Genomic DNA, 2,500 nt, shown 5'->3' on the forward strand with positions numbered 1-2,500 from the left:
CCTAACGCCTCGAGATTCTCGGGCGCACAAGCCGCAAGCCTCGGTTGCCCGCTCGCTCAACCCGAGCGCGCGGCTTCCCCTCATAGCGCGTCCAGGGCGTCTGACGCGAAAACCACAATACGTGCTATCACGTCAACCGGCGTGAATGGGTTAACCAACCAAACCTCAACTTGTTTTGAGGTTATCGTTGGATCCCCCTTTTTCAAAGCACTTTGTGCCGTTTTCATTTTGGGAAGTTTATACTTCAGTTTGTATTCAAACTTAAATAATATAAAGTATACACACATGTATACAAAGAAGTTGGACTGGTTTCTTATTTAGCAATACACGTTTTGAGTACATTATCTTGTGTGTCTTCCGAGTCACCAATGTATATTCTGTGCCAGAACCAACAATGGAAGTACATGTATTCACAATATAACAACTGGCTTGAAACTTACTTAAATAATAAGGTACACGAAAGATCAAGGGATAGCTCTCATTGGCTGTCATCTATAGAAGAACTAAACATCCTGAAATTGTTTTTTGGATAGATGGCTCTTTCCCAAATAAGTGCACATCCATAGAAGAAAAAAATCTATTGGTTACCAGTACAGGATGAAGATCAAAGAACCTGGTCTGCTTCATGCCCTCCCCTACAACGGGGCCCAGATTGTGGGGTATAGAGGTGGAATTACAGGTAGTATCCAGTAAATGTGAGTAGTAGATGATGAGAGGGATCAATCGGTACCATTATCATGGTATTTAGTAATGTGTTGGTATTCTTTAGATTTACTGATTTTTTTTTTTCTCTTATGGGCTTTTTACTGTAGGGAGTATTTGTCCAGAAGAGGATTACATGAAGCTAAACCACGGCATCTGCACTTTGCAATTCATTACAGGCCAGTTTTTGTGATGTTTAAAGTTGTGGCACTATTTGAAAAATTTATCCACTTTGTGTTATTTAACTTCATTTTTTGGAATTGTTATTTAGTTGACTATATATTTAGGTAGATTATTTATAGATAAGAATAATCTTTGATGTGTATGATTACAAGTATAAAAGACAAACACGGTTTTAGGAACTTGCAGGTGTTTTACAAAATATAACCATAGATAATGGGACACATATGGGATATGATTGTTTTCCAGGCATGGGGGGGGATCAGGCAGTAGCCTTCTTCACAGCAGGGCTGCATTTTGTATCTTGGGTATATTTATGGCATATATCAGTACATTTTATTTTATATTTACCATATTCTACCATGCAATTGCCCTGATCGATTTTATGCCTTCTCTTGCTATCGGAGTCTAGATTGTGGGGATTAGGGGGCCAATTGCAGGTATATTTGACTAAATATGAAGAGTAGTGAGAGAGAAGAATCCATTGATACCAATACCGGTGTATGTGGTCGGAAGGTGCTATTCTGAAAATTACCTAGCATCTTAAAATTGATTTGAAACTTGAAATTAACTATTTTATTTAATATTTCCCGTATTTTCATTAAGCAACACCTACTGAAGTTGTAGGAAAAATAGCAATAATATTTAGTACAAAAAAAAGTTAACACTGTAAGAAAAGGAATCTAGCCAGGTCCTTTTTTTAACCTATTGCGGGATGGGTGTTGTGACATACATGACGCAGGAGCTTTGGCCTGACAATGGCCATCATGATGTAAATGATGTTCGGGGATTTTGGATCATTGCCATATTTTATTGTGCTATGAGTAATGAGTAAGTGATGATAATAGTTGCAGTCATAATTACTATAATTGCTGTAATATTAAACAAAAGGGTTTCACCTAATATCCAAATCTTAAATGGCACCACTTTCTTCATGCACCAGCAGGAGAGAGAGCCTTGAATGGCACCCATCCACGGTTTCTAGCAAGCGTTATCTTTATAGAGCAATGGGATATAGAAAGTTGCCGACTTCTTGCTTGAAAGTACTGCAGATGAAGGAGAACGAGAAGAGGAAGGTGTCTACAATCTGCTCTTGTGCGTTTTGCTGTGGCACTCAGTCATAAGCACTGGTTTCTTTCCTCTTCCTTACCTTTTTATCTTATCTTCACTGTAGATGGTTATATGTTTTGTATTCATCAGAAATAAAGTTTCATAAAACAGCAATAGTTTTACCACAGAGTTTAAAGAAAATTATGAGCTGATATGAACCCAATACTACAATTTTAGTCAACTGCAGCATTGATAGAGCCTGTGATATGGAACATATAAGTCTCCCAATACAATAATACACACAAAAAGTAAAACATGAAAAGGACTATAATTTTATAATTGAGTATTTATAAAAAAGTCAAGGTATGTTGTGTGAAGCTGTCTCACTCTGAAATAAAACCCATCCTGGAGATTGGGCAAGCATAGCTATTCCCTACGCACAATGGGTTAAAGGTCCTTTTTTTCTATTGGATAACTTTCCTCAATAACTTACAATTTTAAAAACATTTGGTGTCACATCTCAACCAGCCAATCAGAGTGCCTGTTTCATCCTATTCATCAAAATGAT

The 2,500-nt window shown here is 37.3% G+C and overlaps 1 protein-coding gene across 1 annotated transcript in view; it reads left to right on the forward strand.

Moving 5' to 3' along the window:
• Positions 1 to 2,500, forward strand: part of AP-2sigma (adaptor protein complex 2, sigma subunit) — a 32,857-nt gene that overhangs the window by 1,078 nt on the left and 29,279 nt on the right. The window lies entirely within an intron of this gene.

The sequence above is a fragment of the Penaeus japonicus genome, unplaced genomic scaffold, assembly GCF_977035675.1.
Source record: "Penaeus japonicus unplaced genomic scaffold, GWHDUDI00000001_assembly GWHDUDI00000010, whole genome shotgun sequence".
Classification (NCBI taxonomy): domain Eukaryota; kingdom Metazoa; phylum Arthropoda; class Malacostraca; order Decapoda; family Penaeidae; genus Penaeus; species Penaeus japonicus.